Source organism: Solanum stenotomum, chromosome 5 (assembly GCF_019186545.1).
Source record: "Solanum stenotomum isolate F172 chromosome 5, ASM1918654v1, whole genome shotgun sequence".
In the NCBI taxonomy this organism is placed as follows: Eukaryota; Viridiplantae; Streptophyta; class Magnoliopsida; order Solanales; family Solanaceae; genus Solanum; species Solanum stenotomum.
In genome coordinates, this window is record NC_064286.1 from 7,073,914 (window position 1) to 7,099,310 (window position 25,397).

Here is a 25,397-nt window from a genome sequence, read left to right on the forward strand (position 1 = left end):
TCCATATGTAATGGTGTTCAATCAACTTGAAGGCAACATAAACACAATAGAGAGCCATAAACTCAAAAATATAAAACAATCTTTGTTCTTTACATAAATATTCAAATATCATCTTTTCCTTTGCATTCTTGACTACACTTAGTTACATCAAAAAGAAAAATAGCAACATGAAGTAAAACAATTAATGTCACATTTTTTTCTTTAGACATCTACAATTATTGTTTCCTCACAGCAATTGGAATTCTAACAAAATGCTTTCCATCATTCCATGCCAAACTTCCAAAGGTAAATTTACTCATTCTTTGATGAGTAGATGTGATTTTTACCTCAAATGAAATTTTCCTTGTTTTTGAATTGAACTTCAAGATGTGTGGACTTACTTTAATTACAGTATTTCTTGGAGGTTTAATCACTTTGTATATCGAGTTGACATTTCCAACATTTGTAACAGTTCTTTTGATAGTAACTGAATTTTTGGAATAGATATTGAAGGTAGATTTAAATCCAGTCTAGATGGTACTTCATTAGGACATATAATGCCTGATGAAGTTAAATTTTCTGTAGTTGCATTATAAACTTTGTCATTACTATATCCTAAACTGCAAAGATAATTCGAATAATCATTTTTATCCATATCATAGACTAATCCAGGATCTGTTGCTCCATTTGGATTACAAATACCACCTCCAAAATCAAATGGATCAGCAATTTTATTTCCTTCTCCTTCTGAAAATATTTCAGATTTATATGTGTCCTCATTCCATGCTACAAAATTCAAAAAAATTATTAGATTTTTTTGTAATTTAGAACTATAACAAGTAAAATTGTACGGATTATATAAGCATTTTATATACTATCAGAGTATCAACATATATAACTTAAATTCATCTAATATTAATGATGAGAACTTACATAAATCTCACTAGCTTAGGAGCTAATTACTCAGATATGCACTAGTTTGTAATATTACGTATCTTACCAGATTTTTGTCCCTTCAGATACGTCTAGATACATGTATCTCATAATGAGGTCAAAATTAGGTATAATTTGTTCTATATACACTGTATCCAAGTGACATCACATGTATCTGGGATACATAATAAATCTCGCTCGCCTCCCTCGCCTTTCTACTATCTAGCTCGCCACTCTTCCACCAGATACATGCAAATCACACACACTATATATATATATATATATATATATATATATATATATATATGTATGTATGTATGTATCTAGTGGGTATCTATTGTGATTCACATGTATATGAGATACATACAAATCTCGCTCGCCTCCTCCCCAATCTCGCTTGCCTCACTCCTTATTTTGTGTATCCGGTAGCAAAAATACATGTATCTAAGTGTGTATTTTCTTAAATATATGATAGGAAACTCTTAATTAGTGGTAAAATATATGCATAATATTTTGAAAGTATAGGTAATAATAGTATATACGACAATGAAGTATATCTAATTACATATTAGTTACCTGTTGTTACAAGTGCAGATTTGATAGCAGCAGGAGACCAATGAGGATGTGCAGCTTTAAGGAGTGCAACAATGCCTGAGACATGAGGAGCTGCCATGGATGTTCCTGACATGAGTTGGAATCCATTGTATCCTTTGGGAGGAAGAGTTGCTGCAAGTATCTTTACACCTGGAGCTGCAACATCGGGCTATAACAAACAACTTATTCTTAGAAATTATGCAAAAATAAATAGAAAAAACCAAAGATTCACTTAAGAATTAATAGCAGGATAACCAATTTCGGCATAACTAATTCCAACATAATTACTCTTATCATCTCTTGTCTTCAAATCAAACGACCAAGTTTTTAGTGTTGAACTCATTATTCATGTGATAATATGAAATTCTAAGGTTACTATTACATTCATTTCAATTTTAAGTGACATAATTTAATTTGACTAGTACTTTAAACAACATATAATTGTATATATATTATTTACCTTCAAAATTTCTGGGGCAAAAGCATTGGGGCCTCTTGATGAGAACTTAGGCACCTTTAGGACTACATCATGGCCCTCAACTCACTTCAGATCGACCCAATTTAATTGTAGGATCTTTGTTACTGTTGCAAATTGATAAACAACAAATTAATGTTCTAGTGGTATAAATATATGAAGATAAGAGTTAGAGAATATGTGCTTACTTACTTGGATTGACATTGTTGAAAATAGTCAAATATTTGATTTCCTTGCTCCAAATCAACATAAAAAATTGGTATAGAAGAAACACCAATAGTAATTTGAATAAAAGGGGAACTAGCAACAATGAAAGCCAAAACCCCAATAGTCTTTAGAATTTTCAAAGACACAGCTATATCTTCTTGGTGTTGAAAGAAAAACATCACAACGTTTCCTTTAACTTCAGAGGTAAGAGATTTAATTTCTTCAGAACTGCAAATATATACAAATATTATTATCTTGTATAACTATATTGGATGATATATATATTTCACTTACTTTGTTATATTTTCAAAAGTGATCAAAGGACCAAATATTTCCTCCTTAAACATTCCCTGACCCTACAATTAGTCAACAAATTAAATAAATTTAAACTCTATTCTAGAATGTACAACAGAAGAACAAAAAATTAAAAGAAAAAAATAGTTTCCTAAAAAGATTAACAGATTCCTAGCAAATACTTTGAGACATTTTTAATTTCTTCTATTGTTTGTGCTTGTAATGAGTACCTGTTGGCGGAGCCAGGATTTTTATTAAGGGGTATCAATGATTATAGTAAAGAAATAATTATGAAGCTAGTAGGGCTTAAACACGTAACCTCAAAGATTTTTTGCAACCACTAGACTAAACCTTCAACTTATTTCAAAGGTATCAATACTTGTATATATATATATATATATATATATATATATATATATATTTATGGGATAATACAAGTACCCCAGATTATGACCGAAATCCCAGAGACAGCTTACTAAACTACGGTCATATTACCACCTGAACTCATTTTTTTTGTAAGTTTGTGCTCTTTTTTGGTTGACGTGGCATCCGAATAAGTGTGCCACATAAACCAAAAGGTGTACAAAATTACAAAAAAGAAGAAGAAGAGTTCAGGGGGTAATAGAACCTTAGTTTATTAAGGCGTGTTTCTGGAATTTCGGTCATAATTTAGGGGTACTTGTGCCTTATCCCTATATTTATTAAACCAAAATTTAATTTTCAGACGAAGGAGTGTTGCTGACATCTCTTTGTATATTATTACACTATTTGACTAGTGAACCTTCATTTCATTTTAACACTTGAACATATAATCATATAACTTACAACAACAACAACAAAAAAGAAGCTTACTAGTATTGTCTTGTTGTTTCCAAGTGTTAAAGGAGTAACAATTTCTCTATCTGAATTGCTAGCAGCCACAGTTATAACCCATGGAGCAGTATTACTGATTGTGTTAGAGTCAGGTCCACTATTTCCTCCAGCAGCAATGACAGGTATGCCATGAGATACTGCATGAAAAGATCCAGAGGCGTATGTACATGAAGGGGAGGGGGTTCACATGCACCCATCCTCCCCTTCCTAACCCCTATATAATACTACTATTTTTCTAATTATCTTTTTAATTTGTTTTGGTGAACCCAAGGTTAAAAAGAATACTCTAGTATATTGATAAGTAAGTACAAATAGGGGGTGCATAACTTATAGATTTGTGGTTCAAATTTTTCTATCCACATTAATATTTTTAATTTTTAATTAATATAACAAAATGTGCCACTTTTCATAGATCTTTTTAATAATTTATAAATAAAAAGAGGTTCAAATACCCATATTTTTAGGTTGCATTAGCTATGTCTAGACCTTAAGCTAGAAGTGTCAATAAAGTCAAATTATATTTTTTACTTTCTTTTTTTCTTTCCTTCTTTATTTAGACGTTTTTCTTATTTATTTTTTAAAACTTTTTCTTTTGACTTTTCAATGCCCTAAACTAAAAGGTAAAAAGGAGTAAAGACATCATATTGTTCTTCTTTTGGCTTCATTCCACATTTCCACTTTGTTGTTCATGGTGAAGTAGAAGTGAGATTTGAGAACAAGTAACAAGGTATGTTATCTAAAAAAAAAATTATTTATTAATGTACTTCATTTGTTTTATATGTTTTTCTTGATTTATGAAGTGGTTCCATTATTTGATTGCTTGAATATTTAAATTTATAAGAATTTCTTGATTTCTAAATAGTTATCTAATAATTGTGATTCTTTTATTAGTAAACTTGTTATTTGTGCTAATATTTTTTAAAAATTATTTTGTTTTTATAAGATTGAATAGAAGGGTGAATATTTAATTTTGTAGGTAAAATAATTCTTACAATCAATTCATCAAATCACAAATGGATAAGTTTCTCATCAAGTTACCAAAGCCAAAAGATGGCCAACCAAGTTCTAGCTCTAATCAACCATTTGTGAGTTCACAAGTTGCTCCGGAAGTTCAAAGACATACAAATTCTTTTCCACTTTCAAATATGGATAATATGCTTGATTTTAAATCTCTTGAAGCAGATCCCAAAGATCGAATGCCTATTTCATCTTATGGTCCTAATATTCGAGATGCGGTAAGGAGGTATTACATTCAAAAAAAGCCATGTCAGCCTGTTGATCATATCTTCCCTAAAACTAAGTTTGGAGAAAAAATGCGTCAATTTCGACCAACTTGGTTTAAGAGAAGATCTCAATGGTTGGAATATAGCATTAAAGCAGACGCGGCATTTTGTTTGTGTTGTTATTTGTTCAAGAATGAACTTGAAAGTCGTGGAAATGCCGGAGATTCATTTACAAGAGATGGTTTTAGGTGTTGGAACAAAGCTTTAGAAAGATTCAAAAAACATGTTGGTAAGGTAAATAGTATCCATCATAAATGTTTCAATAGGATGCAAGATTTGAAAAACCAACGACAATCGATCCAATCTTCTTTTGACAAGCAAAGTGAAAAGGCAAGAAGTGATTATCGGATGCGTTTAAATGCCTCAATTGATGTAGCAAGATTTCTCTTGACATCGGGATTTCCATTTCGTGGGCATGATGAAAGTGAAGGTTCCGAATATAAGGGTGCTTTTCTTGAACTTTTGAAATGGTATGGGGATAGAAGTTTTGATGTGGGAAGAGTAATATTAGGTAATGCTCCACAAAATGATATGATGATTTGTCCGACAATTCAAAAAGATATTGTGGAGGCTTGTGCTAAAGAAACAACTAAGGCTATCATTGAAGACTTGGACGGTGATTATTTTGGAATATTAGTTGATGAATCAAAGGATGTTTCTCATAAGGAGCAAATGGCTCTAATTTTGAGATATGTCAACAAAAGTGGAATGGTGATAGAGCGATTCTTGGGTATTGTCCACGTAAATGATACATCTTCTCAATCATTAAAAAAGGCAATTTATTCTTTGCTTTTGGATCACTCATTATGTACATCCAAAATACGTGGTCAAGGTTATGATGGGGCTAGTAATATGCAAGGGGAAATAAATGGTCTCAAGTCTTTGATTTTACAAGATACGTCATCTGCATATTCTATTCACTGTTTTGCTCACCAATTGCAAGTGACACTTGTAGGTCTTTCCAAAAAGAATTCGGATGTGAATAATTTTTTTTATGCTCTTACTAATATTTTGAATACTATTGGAGCTTCATTTAAACGCAGAGATTCACTTCGACAACATCAAGAAGATAAGTTGGAAGAGTTGCTTAAATTTGGAGAAGTTCATACAGGGCAAGGTTTGAATCAAGAACGTGGCCTCCAACGACCGGGTGATACTCATTGGGGGTCTCATTTTAAAACCTTGAACAATTTCCTGATTCTGTTTTCTTCAATTGTTAATGTGATTAAGGATATGAAACGTGATTGTCCATATCATCTTGATAGATTTGCGGCGAAAAATATTTTGAGCAAGATTCATGAATTTGAATTTGTCTTTATGTTGCACTTGATGTTTAAGGTGTTGCTATTGACGAATGAGTTGATTAAAGTTTTACAAAAGAAAGATCAAGATATCGTTAATGCTATGGGATTGCTTGACCTTTCAAAGAAACGATTGCAAATGATGAGAGAGGATGAATGGGACTCTATGATGGATGAGGTTAGCTTATTTTGTGGTAAACATGGAATTTCAATTCCCAAAATGAATGAAGACTACTCTAATGGGAAGTCGAAGCATAAGAGGTACAATATTTGATATTTGCATCACTTTCGTGTGGAAGTATTTTATGCCGTCATTGATTTGACACTTCAAAAACTCAATAATGTTTTGATGTGGTGACTAGTGACTTGCTCCTCGGTATGACTAGTTTGAGTCCGGTTGATTCATTTGCTAATTTTCACAAGGATAAGATAATGAAACTAGCCGAGTACTACCCAAGTGAGTTTGGTGATAAAGAGATTCGGGAACTCAATTTTCAACTTGATGATTTTATTGTCTATGCTCAAAAGTGTGATAGCAAGTTTCTCAACTTGAAGGGAATCAAGGATCTTGCAAAAGTGATGATAGAGACAAAACTAGATCAAACTTGGTCACTTGTGTATATACTTGTGAAGCTAACTTTGATTATTCATGTTGCTACCGCAACCGTGGAAAGAGCATTCTCATCAATGAAGTATATAAAGAATGATTTGCGTAATATGATGGATGAAGATCTTTTGAATGGTTGTTTAGTTTGCTATATAGAGCGTAGTATATTTAAAAATGTAAGTAATGACGCCATTACTGACCGTTTTCAAAATATGAAAACTCGTCGAGGACAATTGTAAGTGAATATGTTTTTTGCTAATATATTACTATATAAATATTGCTACTACCTACTTGCTCGTCAACTTGTTCTCACTGTAAAATTTATATAATTGAATTAATTGTATATTTTGAAGATAATGGTGCCCCCATGTTCTTGAGATCCTGGATACGCCTCTGAAAAGATCCTATCCCCAAATACTTTCTTCATTAACATCAGCAGTGTTTATAGAACCATAAGTACCAATAGATGCTGATAATAAGTCAACTCCATCTTTTATAGCATCATCAATACCAGCAAGAACATCAGCACCATTACAATATGCTGTTCCACCATCTTTCCAACATATCTATTCAAAATATAATTAAATTAGTACAAGTATTGCCACATATATTTCTTTAAGTGTGTCTGATCTATATAAAATAATCAAAACAACATATTAGTGTGATGACATAGTGCATAAATGTTCTCTTTAATTTGGCCTTATTTGGCATTTAAGTCTTTCAATTTATGTGTGCATAAGTAGACATTTAAATTTGTATAAAATTGAACAAGTAAACACACGTGTCCTACTTAATAATTAGTGTACTACACAATATCCCATGTGTATTACATTAAGAAATAATCACCAACTTAATTAATATCCAAGACATTTCAAAGAAGAATCTAGAATATTCAAGAGTTATAAAGAAATAAAAGGAAGATCTCTAGAATGAGTATTCTAGATAGAAAAGTCTAGAGATGTTACGTTCTAGAAAAGATAGTTCTAGAAATAGGTAGATAGAAGAACATTCTAGAATATAATAGCAAAATTCTTAGCTAGATTCTTCCATCACCACCTATAAATAGAGGTGGTTCATTTGAGTTGTAATCAACCAAGTAGGAAAGCAAGTGCTCAAATCAAGTAAGCAAGATAGAAAAACAAGAGTGAATGCTAAGTAAAGAGTGTTGCTAAAGCAAACAACAAGTGAGTGATCCAGATTATAAGACCGAAGTGGGTTCTCACTTTACAATAATAAAATTCAAGTTGTGAGTAACTGAGTGTGCTCGTCAACCGATAATATTCAACAAGTGGTATTAGATCCAGATTGATAAAGAACAGTAGCAACTCAAAGGAAAGGAGATCCTACAAGCTACTGTCGGAGGCTACAAATCGCGAAGCACTAATCAATGGTGGATTTTGCAAGCACTCTCAATAGCATTGAGAAGCTCAACGAAGCAACTACGAATCATGGAGTAAGAGAATGCAATATTACTTTCTTGGCCAGGAAAAATGGGATATCACTGGTGGATCAGACACCACACCACCAACAGATGCTGAAGCAACAAAAAGGTGGAAGGCCAAAAATGGAAATGCCATGTATATTCTCACGATAACAATCGAAGATTAGTTCCTATAACGGATTATGAATGCCAAGATACTCAAAGAAGCTTGGGACACATTGGCAACCATTTTTACAAAGAAGAATGAGGCAAGATTACAAAGGCTTAAAAATGAGTTTTTGTCAATCTCTCAATAGAATATGACGATCAGCCAAACTTCTAAAAAGTAAAATCTTTATTTGATGAAATAACAAAATTAGATTTTGAGAATGCTATCACGGAAATAAGAATGATGAGAATCATTGTTCATGGTCTAAAGTCGGATAGAAAGGCATAATTATAATCACACGGGGGTGGACCACAAAATCAAATTTATATGAGTTTGAAAAATCTGTTGGCAAATGAAGAAGATTTGAAGAAGCCATTATCAAGCCTCTCTATACAAGATGAAGATAAGACACTCTTTAGCAAAAAGCAAGGCTATCGAAAAAGGGATGAGAGAAGAAACTCATGTTCAGGCGGATATTAAAAGAATCAACATAAAAAAAGTGAGCGACAGGCAAACCAAAGCTTCAACAAACGGAAAATGGAGAAGTGCTATAATTGTGGAAAGAAAGGACACTATGTCAAATATTGTTAATATAAGAAAGTTGAAGGTAATGTAGCTACTTCTACCCAAAACAAGAAAGATAAAGAAGAAGCTTAACATTTCGAAACCTCTTATGCACTTGAAGAAACTAACCAACAAGAGGAGCTTGTCACTTGTCACTCTAACAAAGAAGATGAGATTGCACTTGCAATTGTAAATGAGAAATTGGCCGATTATGAACATGATTGGATCATTGATTCAATATGTTCCAATCATTGAATGGTGATGAGAAAAAGCTCATCAACATGATCGAATATAAAGGTGGTGACTGCAAATAATTCAAAAATGACAATAACTCATATTGGCAAGATGATGTTCGTACCTCATCACAGTTCAAGACAAGTGGAACTTCAAAATGTCTACATGTTCCAGGTATGAAGAAGAACTTATTATCTGTATTGCAACTAACAAATTCTGGTAACTATGTCTTGTTTGAGACAAATGGCATAAAAGTATATCGAAACTTAAAAGTTACAAGCACACCAATCATGAAAGGGAGAAGGTTAGAATCAATCTACGTCATGTAAACGGAGACAACTTATGTTGAGAAAATGTGGAGTATTGAAACATCTGATCTATGGCATACACGTCTTAAGCACGTGAGCTACAACAAACTAAAAATCATGATGCAACGGTCTAAATTAAAAGGTCTTCCCCAACTTGAGATTAGAGAAGACACCATATGTGTTGGATGTCAATATGGGAAAATACAACAACTTCCCTATGGAGAATCGAAGTATCAAGCGAATGAGCCATTTGAGCTAGTATACTCAAACGTGTTTGGACCAGTGAAGCAGTCCTCCATCATTGGTTACTATTACATGGTACATTAATTTATGACTTCTCAAGGTACGTATGGATTTATATCTAAAAAGAGAAATCTGAAGTATTTGAGAGGTTTAAAGAATTTCAATATACTATGGAGAATGATATTGAAAGAAAAAACAAATGTCTTTGTACGGGCAATGGGGGAAAATACACGTCACGAGAGTTCAATGACTATCTTAAAGAGAAGATGATAAGACGACAATTGACTTGCCAAGTATGACACAACAAAATAGAGTGGCTGAAAGAAAAAATAGACATCTGGCAGAGATATGTAGAAGTATGCTGCATAGTATGAATGTACCAACAAGGTTTTGAGTAGAATATGCATGATGACTGTTGTCCACATCACCATCGGACTGCCTTAAGCAAGATTGAGATTCATCTCACCATTTGAGAAACTTAAAAAGTTGATTCCTAGTGTAAGCCACTTTTGAGTTTTGATTGTGTGTGCTATGTGTTCGGGTCAGATCATCTTCGCAATAAGTTTGATAAGAAAGTTGTTTGTTGCATTTTTATTGGATACGACGAACAAAGAAAATGATGAAGCTGTTGTGATCCTACCACAAATTAGACATATGTGTCAAGAAATGTCGTATTTGATGAAGCATCATCATAGTGGTATGAAGAAGTCACATTACCAGATTCAATAGAACTACATCAAAAGCTACAACATAAGCTTGAAGAAAAAGAACAAGGAAGTAAGATAGAATTACAATAAGAGGTGTGTGAAACACTCGAATAGCATACAAAAGAGATATCTTCAAATGGAGAAAATAAGAGCACGTGAAAACTTGGAATTCATGAAACTCCAAAAGAGTTACAAGAAGGAGTACAAGAAACTCCTCAACTACGAAGATTCACCCGACCAAAACACCAAAATAGTAAGTATATAAATGCGGCACTGGCTGAGGTTGACATGGTCAAGGATTATTCGTAAAAGATCATAAAGGAAGGTTATCTATTAGATTAGTCTATGTGGATGATTTAATCATCATAGGACTTTGATGAGATCAATCAAAGTAAAAGAAACTTAATGGTGTGATTTCAAATAAAGGAATTAGACGAACTAAAACACTTCCTTGGTCTCGAGGTTATAAAACAAATGATGGATTATTCCTTGGATAACAAAAGTACGCGAGAGATCTACTACAAAAATATGGAATGATGGGCTGCAAGATATCTTCTACACCGATGGAGCCTAACATAAAACTATGTTCCCATGAAGGCAATGACTTGGAGGAAGAGACAATATATTGTCAACTTGTCGGTAGTCTTATCTACTTAACATTGACCAGACCAGATATTGCCTACGTAGTTGGAGTAGTTAGCAGATTTATGCAGAAACCAAAGAAGCCTCATTTGAAAGCAATCAACAAAATATTAAGGTATGTGAAAGGAACTTTTGATTGTGGACTATTATATATGAAAGGAGCTCCTTGCAAGATAATGAGATATTGTGGTGCGGATTATGTTGGTGACCATGATACTCAAAGATCAACCACTGGATATGTTTTCAATCTTGGATCAACCGTAATATCATGGTGCAGCAAAAAACAACCAATTGTTTCACTTTCAACTACGAAAGCAGAATATCGAGCAGGTATGATGGCAGCACAAGAGAGCACATGGCTAAAGTAACTTATGAAAGACTTGCATGAACCATCAAAAGATATCAGAATTTCCTTGGCGTGTTGTGCCTCCTATCTCCCCACGAACATGCTCCAGTTGTATCAGTGTTAGCGCGCCGCGCCTCTCAGGGCGCCTGAGAAAGGCGTCAAAATGTTTGGCCTTGGCGCGTCGCGCCTCTCAGAGTGCCTGAGAAAGGTCGCTGAATGTTGGCCCCTGGCGCCTCGTGCCTAGAAGTGCGCCTGGCCCTGGGACCTTCATCCTTAGCCGATTTTCATGCTCTCTTGCATCTCTTTTCTTCAATTTGCCTCCAATTTCTTTGAGAGTTCCTGAAATCTCTAATCATATGTATTAGTGCATAATCATAGCAAGTATGACAAAATCAAGCTAATAGACTCAAGATCATTCATTACTTCAATCAATTCATGGGCAAACATTGACAACTTAGGCATATAAATATGCCTAAGATCACCACTATATTGTGACAACTTGTCAGCTATTCGTCTGGCTGAAAATCTTGTATTTCACGCTTGGACGAAGCATGTGGAAGTACAACATTTTTTTTGAGAAAAAATTCTTCAAGGAGAAATTGAGATGAAGCAAATCAAGACAAAGAGCAAATAGCAGACATATTGGCAAAGAACCTGGACAACATGAAGTTTATAAGATTTCGAGAAGCGCTTGGAATGATTGAAAGAGAAAATAAAGTTGGTGCTGAGGGGGCGTGTTAAGAAATCATCACCAACTTAATTAATATAAAAGACATTTCAAAGAAGAATCAAGAACATTCAAGAGTTATAAAGAAATAAAGGACGATCTCTAGAATGAGTATTCTAGAGAGAAAAGTCTAGAGATGTTCTAGAAAAGGTAGTTCTAGAAATAGGTAGTTAGAAGAACATTCTATAATATAGTAGCAAAATCCTTAGCTAGATTCTTCCATCACCACATATAAGTAGAAGTGGTTTATTTGAGTTGTAATCAACCAAGTAGGATAGCAAGTGCTCAGAGCAAGTAAGCAAGATAGAAAAACAAGAGTGAGTGCTAAGTAAAGAGTGTAGTTGAAGCAAGCAACAAGTGAATGATCGAGATTGTGTAAGATCGAAACGGGTTCTTACTTTACAATAATAAAATTCAAGCTGTGAGTAACTGATTGTGCCCGTCAACTGGCAATATTCAACATATTATGCCATGTATAATGTACACTGATTGCCATGTACAACGCGTGTGTCTACTTATTTAACTTTATACAAGTTTAAGTACCTAATTGTGCATGCACACCGAAAGTTATAAAACATAGACGATGTCAGATAAGATCAAGTTAAAGAGCATATTTATGTATTATGGCTAGTGCGATTGATATCTTTAACAATTTAAATTCTAAATGAGATGAATCAACACTTCAATAATACCTTATAAATAGCTAATCGTGCAAGTGGTGCTCCTCCTCGTACTGTTCCCATATTAAAACCATAGTATTCTACATTGTTAACATAAGAACCAGCAGCTGTTGAGGCACAATGAGAACCATGTCCACTTGCAACTATAACTGATAAATTATGATTTTTTCGAGCATAGTCTGGTTTAGTTCCATATCTTCCATAAACCCTTTTATGTACCAACGAGCACCAATTATTTTTTTGTTACAATGTTTTAATTTGTAGCATTGAAATTTCCTTCAGATTTGCAAATACCTTTCCATCGAGATGGAATTGGACCCATCCCATTATCATTAAAAGCTTCTGATTCTGCCCATATACCTATAAAAACATTTAATACTTTTTAGAGTTTAACTTCTAGGCAGATGTGGTGTAAAATATTCACTAATTTGTAATATAAGATATAAGTTTTATACATTCATATCTTGAGAAAACAAACAATAAACTTAACTATTTAAAACTTGTTTGTACATACTTTTTGAAATAATAAGTGCCCTTGAGTAGTAACATCAATTGTTTTTTCACAAGCTAAAGTAATTAGTTTTTTTTTCTTCTCATAAATAGCTTTGGAATATAGACTTATTGTTCTATTATTGATAATACTACTTTCCAAATTAATAGATAAACATAAACAACAAACATCAACAATAACATATCCATTCATGAAATACCACTAAGTGAGGTCTTGGAAAGTTAGAGTGTACACAAATCTTATCACTATCTCGAGGAGGTAGAGAGACTATTTCTGAATGACTCTCGTCTCTAGTGCACAAACCCAAGTAAAAGAAGAAGAAAACAATGAAGAAAGCATAGCCAATAATAAGCAAAGCAATGTAAAGTCTACAAGAAAAAAACAATAACAACAATAAAATAGTGGAATAATCGAAATACAATACACAACGTATGACAAGAACTACGAGGGTACGACTAATACTACGACATGCACTAACAATCCTAAACCTATGTACGTCAAGACAATAGTTCACCCCTACTATAACCTTCTACCCTATTGCACGACTCCGGTCCTTCCTATCTAGAGTCATATCCGTTATAATATGAAGTTGTGTCATGTCTTGTCTAAACACCTCTCCTCAATACTTCTTCGGCCTACCTCTACCCTTCCGAGTACCCCCTATAACCAACCTCTCGCACCTCCTCACTAGGGCGTCATCGAACCTCCTTTGCACATGTCCAAACAATCTCAGTCTCGCTTTCCTCATTTTTTGGATAGTCTCATTCCTAATCTTGTCGCTCCTAGTTTGCTCACATCTCCATCTCCGCAACATTCATCTTCTAAACATGTAAATTCTCGACTGACCGACACTTCAACCCATACAATAAGGATAGTCTAATTTACCACTATTGTATAAGATTTACCTTTAAGTTGAAGTGGTATCTTCTGATTACAAAAGCCTCTAGAGGCAAGCTTTCATTTCATCTTCATTGTTCCACTACCTTGGAGTACATACCCAAGATACTTAACTCTTGGAAATAGTCTGTGTGGAAAGCCTTACTTCTACTCTTGCTTCATCCAACTCAACACTAAATTCATACTCCAAATACTCCATTTTGGTCCTGCTCAACTTGAAATCTTTGGTCTCATTAACCAATATTATGTCATCCGCAAGTACCATAGAGTAAGGAACCTTCTCTTGAATAGACCACGCGTCAACTCATCTATCACCAAGGAAAATAGAAAAGGGCTAAGAACTGATCCCCGATGTAGCCTTATCTCAACTGGAAAATGCTCTAAGTCTTCTCCCACCATTATAACCCGAGTTCTTGCTCCATCATATCAGTCTTTTATTGCCTAATATACATCATCGGTACATCTTTAGCCTTGAAACACCTCAAAAAACATTCCATGGAACTTTGTCATAGACCTTTTCAAGGTTAATGAACACCATATGAAGGATCTTTTTCCTTTCCCTATACTTCTCCACTAATATCCGTGCAATGTGGATGATTCAGTAGTCGAATGCCCTGACATGAATCCAAGTTGATTCTCAGAAATGGACACCCCTTTCCTTACCTTTATCTCCACCACTCTCTCTCAAACCTTCATAAAATGACTTAGCAATTTGATACTCTGTAATTGTTACAATTTTGAATATCATCCTTGTTCTTGTATAATTAAACCATTGTACTTCACTTCCATTCGTTGAGCATTTTTGTCGTCTTAAAAATAACATTAAATAACCTAGTCAATGACTTCACACCTACCTTATATGTTCTCTTATAGAATTTCATCGGAATCTCATCATCAGGTCCAATCATTCTTCCTTTACTCATCCTACTAATAACACGTCTAACCTTCTCAACCCTAAAAAACCTACAACACCCAAAGTCTTTCGGAGCGCGCCAATTTATCCAACACAATGTCATGGTCTCCTTCTTTGTTTAAGAGTTTGTGGAAGTATGTTTTCCATCTTTGCTTAATAGTTGTCTCTTCCGCCAACACCTTGCGTTCCTTATCCTTGATACATTTCACTTGATCCAAACCGTGAGCCTTTCTCTCTCTTGTTTTCACGAGCCTATACAATTTATTATCCATATCTTTTTCCCCTAGATCGATATATAAGCGTTTAAAAGTAGTCATCTATGTAGCCGTAATATCTAAATTAGCTTTTGTCTTCACCGTGTATTAGATTTCCTTAAGCATCCTCTTTTCTTCCTCATCTGCGCATTCTACTAACTTCGTATATGCACCCTTCTTTGCTTTCATTTGGCTTAGACTTTTACATTCCACCACTAATCTTCTTGATGACCACCGAAGTTATTACCCCTTATATCCCTAGTACCTCTGTTGTTGCTTCCCTAATGCAACTAGCTGTCTTATCCCATATGTTGTTGATGTTAAGCTAAAATTATACATATTTAATCATTATTTACCTCATATTTAATCTTTTAATTATCCTTTTTTGAGCATAAATTTTATGAGTTATTCTTATGTTGTGTATTTTATTTTTAAGATTAAAATGGTGTGAAGATGAAGAAATTTGGAGCACAAATAAATTAAAAATAAGAAATCATAGAAGGAAATCAAACAGGTAGCTTAATGGAAATGATTGAATATAATATTAATATTTATGTATATATAAGCATCATATATATATATATATATATATATATAAGAGAACCTTAGGCTTGTCTACGTGACGCCACCATAAACCAAAATTCTCTTAAAATTTATTTATTTCCAAAACTAGTCTTCCCCTTTCATGAATAGTCGTGACATAAATGAAAAGTTGTGACTTTCATGAAAAGTTATGACTTTAATGAAGAGTTGCGGCTTTTATGAAAGTTGTGACTTTCATGAATAGTTGCGACTTTAATGAAAAGTTGTGACTTTTATGAAAGGTTGTGACCTTTCCAAAGGGTTGCAAATTTTCCAAATAGTTGTAACCTTTTCGATAAGGCACAATAAACATTTTTTCACACTACCCTTTATTGTCTATAAATAGAGGGATTTCCTCTCATTTTAATTTTAAAACAACAAAAATTCTGAACCACTTCTTCTTCTTCACAATTAAATATTTGTATACTTTGCTCATGTTGAATGGCTCACCGACACCATTGCCTATGTTATAGATCCTGATATGTATTTTTACAGTCATTGATTTATGCTTATATTATTAAGGATAAATCACTACAAGAAAACTGTGAATTACATGGGGATTTTCCTGGGAATTAGTATGAAAATTTGCAGGAAAATAAGTTTCCTGCGAATTTTCATACTATTCCCTAGGAAAATTTTCATCTAATTCACACTTCTTTTGTAGTGAATGATAAGATGTAATAATTTTCATTTTCCTTTACATTATTAATGTTTGTTACTACATATTCTTGTTTGTAAGATAATATAATGTTTTAGTTTTAATGACCGATAGGTTTTAAGTATTATTTTATAAATTCTATGATATTAAATTCTCGCGTGGCTCACTGACACCATTGCTTATGTTACAGATCCTGGTATGTATTTTTACATTAATTGATTTATGCTTATATTATTAAGGATAAATGATGAGATGTAATAATTTTCATTTTCCTTTACATTATTAATGTTTGTTACTACGTAATCTTGTATGTAAGATAATATAGTGTTTTAGTTTTAATGATCGATAGGTTTTAAGTATTATTTTATAAATTCCATGATATTAAATTCCCGCACGAAGCGCAGGTAATTTTACTAGTATGGAATAAATTGAAAGCAAAACAACGAATTGCAGCTGACACGTGTCACAAAGACCATGCATCAGCGGCAACCAAAAAATAAGGCGATTTAGTGTTTACGCGTACTGTACGAAATCCAATTCTTTTCAGTTTTGATTTCCTAATTTGTCTTGATCTCAATTATTTTATTTAGGGTTTCCATATCTATAAATAGGGCATGAAAAATTATTCTTTAGGGAGCGAAGAACCAAGAAATAATACAGACTATAAAATTTCTTATAGCTTAGGAACTTTGGAAGAGCTGCCGTGGAGGCTGAAGAATTGTGGTTTATTCTTTCTTCCCCTTTATTATTTATTTGTATAAAAGATAATTTAGTTATTGTTCTTAAATTTCTATGATTAACACAAGCATATTTATTTTAATAAATTTTAATTGTGTTTTTGAGATCATGAGTAGCTAAATCCACAACTAGGGTTGTGGAAACCATGAGCAATTAACAACGTATGAATAATAACTAAGTAATTGTTGAATAGTGTTTATGCATGTATTGTTAATCTTTTCATTTAGAAGTCTTTCTAGCTGTGCGCAACGTTAGAACTCACCTCGTTCCTACTTGACCTTACCAAGAGGGTAATGAATGAGAAAAATATTTAACAACAGAGATTTAGTTAAGGATTTGCTGCTATTTAATAGTCTGACTTTAATCAATTGAAGTGAGGGTGAAGACCCAACTAAATTGACACGATGACTAATTTGGAGTAAAGGTAAGGGTTAGTAAAACACACATTCGTAGATTTACAAAGTCGTGAGTGAAAGTTCCTATGATGAATACCAGTCACTTAGGGATACATAACTTACCAGCCTTGCATGTTAAACACTAGGATAAGATTACTGTTATTTGGATTACTGCGTTAAGAGCTTGTGGGGAACACAGATGCCCTAGTTTCGATCTTATATTGATATCTCAAATCGTGAATCTTGCTTACTTGTTACTTAATCATTCAAATCAACAATCTGTTACTTTACTTACAAAACGCCCCATGTTTACTTTTCTCGGAAATAGTTTGACTTAAAAGAGATAATTGTGAGTTAAGTTTAAGTCTGAACCATATTCCTTGTGGGATCGACCTCAACCTACAAGTTGGGTTCTTTATTAGGCAACGACCACTTATACTTCTTTTGGGATAGTGTAATTTAGGCGTATCAGTTGTTCACATCCCCACTTCTACTTCAAACCCCCATACCAATCAACTTGTCCCCCATATCTTAAGAAATGGCAGGGCTCAAGACTTACCATTTAATCCTTGATTAGTTATATAAGGTCTTATTCCTCCTTTCCCTCTGAATCTCTTAATTCATCATCAAAAGTTTGTATTGGGTAGTAAGATTCTCAATCAGAATAACCTTGAAATTCTTACAAAGACATCTATCACCTTTCCTAAGGAGTGAGTAATTTATCTGAGTCTTAGCTACCGTGGTACAAAAGGTAACCAAGTGGTTCTCCCTCTCCGAAAAACACGAGCTACCAACTACCAACTCAAAAGCTTTAGCAAGACTTTGAAACAAAGCTCCACCTCCATTCCTCTCCCCAAAACCAAAGCCTTCAAAGCCTCTATTAATATCACCAAAGCCACTAGAAATTGTCATGATATGGTCATTAAAATCTGCACCAATGAAAATCTTATTAGAGTTTGGTATAACTTTCACTATCTCATTCAAATCCTCCCAAAATAACTTTTTGACATCCACTTGAGGCGCATAAGCGCTAATAACATTTGAATTAACCCCCTAACGATTAGTTTAGTGTTATCACCCTATCATTGATCCCTTTAACCTCCACCACTTGCTCTACAATGTCTCTGACAACTAAAAATACCTAATTCATTTCTATCTCTCGACCTTACTGAGTACCACAACTTAAACCTGTCCACATTCTGAGCCTCGATACCTACCCATCTGGTCTTCTTTTAACCACTACCACTTGCTATATTAGTCCTCCTCTTTTTGAGAATATTCACTAGCTCTATGGACTTCTTTGTCAACGGTCCTATGTTCCACAATCCTACTCTCAGTTTAGGAGAATCCGTGACCCACTTACCATTACTACCTCTCACCCTAGCCTCAACCGAAGACATGACCCTAGTTCACCATCATTCTCCAAAAGTGTAAACTTAGTATAAAACGTAAATGAAGTAGGATTCTACTAAAGCTACTGAATCAAACGGAGAGTCTATGACCAATTGACAATATTAAATACCAAAGAAAATGCAAAAAATAATATAATAAAATTATTTTGGATGAGGGGAAAAGATATGAGGACTAATTAAGATGAAAATTAAACCTGAATCTAAAATGCCAATGATTACTCCATCACCCTGATTTGTTTTGTTGAGAAGATTGTTGGGAGAATTTCTAGAAAGACCCAAAAAATCCCAACTTCTTGACGTATGAGTCTTATAAAGAGGATTTTTTATAACTCAAACCACATTGGGTAATTCTGAAATGTAATAAAAACACATATATCAACTAGGAGAAGAATGATATTTTTATTTTATAAAACAATATCAAGAAAATTAATCTTTTTTTATAAATTTTATTTTGTGTTAGTATATGAGGTACAAATGCATGATAATGAAGTATTTTTCAAACAAAAAATATACCTCCAATTTGTTTGGCATGAGAACTAGTGAGTTTAGCAGCAAATCCAGAGAAACTGTGTCTATAACTATACATCATCATTTTTTTGGCTTCTTCCTTACTACATGACGACGAAAGGGTTGTTCTTAACCTATGTAATTATTAGTCCTTCACAACAAATATTAAAGCCCATATCCAAGGGTTAGAATCTAGCTTCCATGGAAACCTATGACATATTATATTGATGTTAGAGTAGTAATTGAACAGTTGATTCATAGTGATGTAATGTTTAAATACAAATATCAAATAACGTGAGATTGATAAGCCATGATTTGGTAGAAAATAGAGGAAATACATCAAATCCCCCCTGAACTTGGCTGCAAAACTTACTTTAATACTTTAACTACACGGGCGTTCAAATACCCCCTAAACAACTTTCAAGTGAATTAAATACCCCCTTAATGGCTGATGTGGCAAATAAAAAAAAGAAAAGTGCGTAAAAAGTTAAAAATTAAAGAGAAAAAAAATAATTAGGATACTTTTATTTTCTTTTTAGCCAATAAAATTTTTCTCTTCATCTTCCTCACACCCCACCACCCCTATCCACCAACAACCCTAGCCCTTTTTCTTCCTCACACCCCACCACCCCTTGCCACCCTCAACCACCACCTACACCACCTCCTCATTTTCTTTTTCGAACTCCCCACTTTCTTTTTCTTTCTTTGAAATCCTTCACCTTCACCCTATTTCTCCTTCTTTGAACCCTCCATCCTCACCCCTCTTTCTTCTTTTTTCAAACTTCACTGTCTCAGCCACCACCTGCCTCCTCTTCTTCTTCTTCTTCTTCTTCGATGAACCTTCTTCTTCTTCGATGAACCTCCTTCTTCTTCTTCTTCTTCGATGAACCTTCTTCTTCTTCTTCTTCTTCTTCTTCGATGAACCTCTTTCTCCCCCTTCTTTCTCCTTCTTCGGAACATTCATACCCCCATTTATTTTCCATCACTAAATGAGAATAATTTCAAATTATTCTCACTTATTCTTAGATGTGATGAACAACGAAAAAAATGAAAAAAACCCAACAACTTATTATTGCTTCAAGATCACTATTATGAAGGTGTTTATTGATTTGACGAACTTAAAACTCTTTTTAGTGAAAAATTTATAATTTTTTCATCTCAAATTAATTTTTTAGTTATAACTATGTATTTACTTTGATAATGTGCCTTAAAGATTGAATGTTTTTAGTGAAATGGTCTTGAGAATTTTGGATCTGTGGAGTTTGATCTTTTTTGAGAATTTTTTACTTTTTATTTTTCTTTTTTATAATCTTGGATTAATTTTCTTTTTCTTTTTTTCCTTTCTAAAATTTTGAATTAAGAAAACAAAAAAAGGAATAAAAAACTCAAAATTTAAATAATTATTAATGTGGCACTGACGTGGCAGTGACGTGTCTATGACATGATGCGTGTGGAATACACTTGCCATTGTGAGACTGGTCTTATAAACTTAAGGTGGATTTAAATTCACTTGAAATTAAATTAGGGGGGTAAATAATTATATGTAAAGTTAAAGTGCTAAAGTAAGTTTTGGTGCCAAGTTCAGGGAGGATTTTATGTATTTTCTCTAGAAAATATAAAGCGGCACATGTACTTATGATGATTTTTGAGAATTTTTTTAGTTATTTTGAGGAATACTTTTATTTGGTAGAATGGATGAAATTAAGGAGTTTATTTTAGGTAGTCGAATTCATGGACAAACATCTAAAGTTGGCACGGATTTTCTCTTAGACATTTTAAATAAGCCTTGTACATTTAAATACTTGTAAAAAGTCTTTGTTGTGTCATTTTAACACATTTCGTTGACTCAACAAAGTTTGTGTGTTACACAAATTTTGAGAGTGAGAGGAGTTTTTATACCTTATCCCTTAAATAAACTTAGAAGTGCGCAAAAATGTAAAACATTTCCAAGTTTTATATCCATATGAAATGGTGTTCAAAGTGTTGAATGTCATGATCCAAAAATAGACGTGATGACACTTGTCTTATCACATCAAGACAAGTCAACCTAAACTCAAAATAAATCAAAAATGCATAAGTGAAACAGTATGAAAGGCTATCATAATCTCAAAAATGCAGATAACGTAACATAACTTGATTACCCCAAAACCTGGTCATGTGAACAAACCTCTAATGTATTACAATAAATTCGAAAGAAATACAAGTCTCAATGTTATTGTTTCTCAAATAGAACAAGTCCATAATAAAGAAGCAAGAGGTGCCAGACAAACAACTACCTCACAACTCTCCACAACAAGTCTCAGACATAGAAGAGAATAAGGAGTATCACAATAACCTGAGCTTGTAACCTACACAAGTGTAGTAGCAAGGGAATGAGTACCAAACATCATGGCACTCAACGAGCAAATCACTAAATCAAGGTAAATCAATATTGAATATATATACTCCTAACACTCTAACTGAACCTCTACAACTAAAACCTGCACAGAATCAGCTCAACCTAACAATCCATATCTCATATAACACATAGTACGAATAGTAATACTTTCACGTATACGGATTACCAATATAAGTATTATGTTCATCGATTATAAATTCCACCACAGGCACTCACAAGTTCACAAATGGTAATGATGTACAATGCAATGAAATGTCAAGTAAGGTAATGTATGTATGTCTTAATGATACACATCCGTTGAATATTAGGCCGGAACCCATGGGACCACACAAGGTTCATGTACCCACCAAAATCTGTCACTTCTCGAGCTTACACCCTGGGCGGGATTGACACTCGAGAACCATTGCTTGCCCCAAGCGAACCCTTGGCCTGACTTACTTACTCAGCGGAAGACTTAACTCAGGAAGAAAAGTACCTTTAAAAGTAAACTGAACTGCTCAATAAACACTTAGAATGTATCAAGATAACATTTACTGGCCAAAATGACAACTCAAGTCTCAATCATCAAAATAGGAAATAGAAACTCAAGAACAAACATCTGACTGTCTATGAAGCCTCTAAACAACTGAGATGGATGTTGGGACAAGACCCACGACATCCTAATGAACTAATAATAATACTGAAAGCAATGAAAGGGACCTCCGAAAAGCAATGAGGCTCACCACAGACTCTGAGTGCTCAACTGGATCAACGATGCGCTGGATGATGATCCTAGTTACCTGTGGCTGCATCATAAGAAGATGCAGGCCAAATGGCATCAGTACATTGAATGTACGAGTATGTGAGAGGAATTATAAAACAAGACATAAGCTTGAAAAGAACTGAGGAACTTACCTGGTTCAACTCAACTCAACTTAAATGAACATTCCAAGAAAACTGTGAATTACATGGGGATTTTTCTCGGGATTAGTATGAAAATTTGCAGGAAAATAAATTTCATGCGGATTTTCATACTAATCCCCAGGAAAATCCCCATGTAATTCACAATTTTTTTTGTAGTGGAACTCGTTTCAATATAAAGCAGTTTAAAACAAGTGTAATATAAAGAAAAGTTGTTAAAAACATGGATGTCAACTCTGTGTATTTTGGAAATACAATAATATTCTGTGTGTATGCAAAGATACAAATATAACTCTGAAATGTATGTAAAAATACAATAAAATTGTGTATATGAGAATGCAATTACTTATGTGGGAGTTTCTCTAACCGACAACCATCACTTAAGAGCTATTGTGATGATACAACATTTTTCCTCATGCTGCCAGGGTCGTCATATACCTTGCTGAGGGTATAGAACCTAACTACTAAGTGGATCCACCAGCCTATGCTAAAAAGACTAAGGAATCATCTAAAAAGTATGACCATTTTCTACCCATGGTGGCTACATGGTTTATGGGGGCTGTGAGTTGTCTGAACTATCCCCAATATCATGCTCAATACTACTCCCAAAATATGATATGAGCTCTTATGTTTAAAAAACATACTTCTTTCTATGATTTGAGATAATTGCTCAAAAACCTAGCTCAAAGGCTATCTTGGAAATCAAGGTTTCCTTTTCTTGCTTAAATGTGAAAACATTTTAAACTCTTTGGATTACAGAGCCCCCATATACTCTATGAATAAATGAACTTCATTCTTTACTCTTTACTCTTTACTCAACTTGAACTTTAAGTCTTAAAAACAAAGTTAAAAGCATTTGCGAAAGACTTCTTGAAAAGACTCCAAGAACTTCCTAGACTTGGCTCTTAACTTTCATTGAATTTGAATTTATGGATTCAAGGTTATGATTCATGTTTCTGGATGATTTCTAGATGTTTAGAAGTCATTTTGAGTAGTTAGAATCAATAGGAAGTGTTAGTACACTTTAAAAGGACTTAAACGGGATAAACGACGAAAAATGGGTGGGGGCAGACGACCCGGGCGTGTTACTGGCGCGCTGTGCCAGCCCCTAAGTTACTGGGGCTCGTTTCTAGCGCACTGCAGGCGCACCGCCCCAGCCTCCCTGGCACGATGGGGCGCGCCATGCCAGACCTTCCCCAGGTGAATCTGACGAATATTTCTTCTCGATTTCAGACCTTAATTCGATTAAACCCAATTCCTTTTCTCAATATCTTCTTAGATTTAGATACCCAAAACATGTACACTAGAATCTAACTCGAAACAACTCTTAACATTGCTAAAGCATCTCAAGAAAATCCATCAATCCCATATAAATTCAAGAATGAAAACAATTCAAGAAGATCAAATTCTCAATCTTTTTGGACGAAAATCACGCTGAATTAAACATGTTTGGCGCGTAGGTGAACTAACCCAACGCTATGTGATCTCACATACCTCGTAGGATTGAATCCTTGGTGAAATCCACAATCAAACTTGAACATTCTCGACGAATCTTGCCTTTTCTCCTTCTTTCTCCTCTTTTCTCCCTTCTCCAAGCCCTAGCGTAGATTTCCAATTTTCTAAGCAGACCAAATTCTAATTTGACCCCAATTAAAATCCTAAAAAGGGATCAAAATAATTGGGTAAGGAAAAGACTAAAATACCCTTCTAAAATCCGGTTTTAGACTTTCCTTATTTGAACAACCCAACTTCAAATGGTCATATCTCACTCATACGAACTCAGAATCGCGTAAACTTGGCGGCGTTGGAAAGATTATTCCAAGATCTTTCCTACGCTATCTGGAAACACACCTAACTCATCCTGAGCTAGGAGTTATGGTCATTTGAAGTTGACCAAAAATCCAACTAAACATACTTGACAAATTTTCCAGATTTTTATGTTCTTTCCAAAAATGACTATTTTCACTTTTTAACTTCTTTCTAGTTACGGAGTGTTACAAAATCATTTTCCATCGATTTAATCATTTATCGCTAGAATCATTTTCCATTGGCATTACCAGAACCATTTCCCATATACATCGCCGAAACCAATTCCCATTAACATCCTCAATAGGTTTCATCACAGTGTTTCAGAATCAATGCAAATAGGCATGTTCATACAAATTGACAATTTCCATAATATAAAATCCACAACAACATTATTGTGATACATCATCAATAATAAGTCAATATAACCACTCAAAACATCCATAACACATCATATATCAATATATCATCAAGTTGCCTTTTTATTATTCATTTTTCATCATTAAGATCATTTTGTATGAACATGTAACCATAAATATCAACCCTTCGTCAATTCTCATTACTCCCCAACACACACAATAAAGAAATACGAGATTCTATATACTTAACAAGGTCAAGAAGTCTATTTGCCTCAAGAAATCAAACAATCACTTCGGTATTTGAATTTTTCTTTTCCATTGAGTCTGTAATTCAACACAATCTATTCAAATAGATAATTACGATAAAAAATCAGAACTAACAACACACATATCAAATATTTCAGAAATCGAAGCCAAATTGACCTTAAAACTCATTTCCAAAAATGATGGTTAAACCTGGAATTTTATATAAAATAGTCTT

General features: G+C 33.9%; 1 pseudogene; it reads right to left on the reverse strand.

The window, feature by feature from the left end:
• Positions 1 to 215: 215 nt before the first annotated feature.
• On the reverse strand, positions 216 to 24,849 carry LOC125865522 (subtilisin-like protease SBT3.6; annotated as a pseudogene).
• Positions 24,850 to 25,397: the final 548 nt, after the last annotated feature.